This window comes from Plectropomus leopardus, chromosome 8 (assembly GCF_008729295.1).
Source record: "Plectropomus leopardus isolate mb chromosome 8, YSFRI_Pleo_2.0, whole genome shotgun sequence".
NCBI classification, from domain to species: domain Eukaryota; kingdom Metazoa; phylum Chordata; class Actinopteri; order Perciformes; family Serranidae; genus Plectropomus; species Plectropomus leopardus.
Genome location: NC_056470.1, coordinates 18295604 through 18296302, shown reverse-complemented (window position 1 = coordinate 18296302; position 699 = coordinate 18295604).

Below are 699 nucleotides of genomic sequence, written 5' to 3'. Positions count from 1 at the left end.
TTTGTGACACAGACTGAACTGAAATGCCTGTTCAAAAAAACAAAAACATTCAAGGTTAACTTTATACATGTTATTCCTGTAGTCTAAGACAGTCCAAAAATATAAGTAAACATGACGTGTTTAAGTATTAAGTCAGGAGCTGCTGCTTGGACAAAGAATTGGGAAAGATGTTACAGATGACAATTAGAGCAGCCAGGGGAATTTAATAAGTACAGACCAAATCACTATGTTTGTTTATATATTTTGTATTGGCGCTGAGCAAATGCTGCCACAATTGGTTAGTTTTCAGCTACCTAAAAAAGGCCAGTCTATAAAAATCAGTATCAGTTTAAGTGTATGCTATATTTAGAGTATTTTCATCCTGATAACTTGCTGTCACACAGCCCTTTCTGATGGCGAACCAAAGCCGTCATCTCAAATCCACCAGACTCCATTAAAAAAAGTAATTGTACTTTGTACAACATGAATTGCTGGTCTACCATGGACTTAATTGGTTCAAGGTGTAAAATAATGTGGAAAAATATTCTAAATATATCATACACTTTTAAATTGAGAATGATTTTTGTTTTTCTTTCTTGATTCCAAGTGAACATTTGTGCCAAATTTGAGGAAACTCCCTCAAAGCGTTCTTGAGATATTACGTTCAGGAGGATGAGATGGATGCAAGGACACATTCACCTTCACCTTTGACCACTAAAA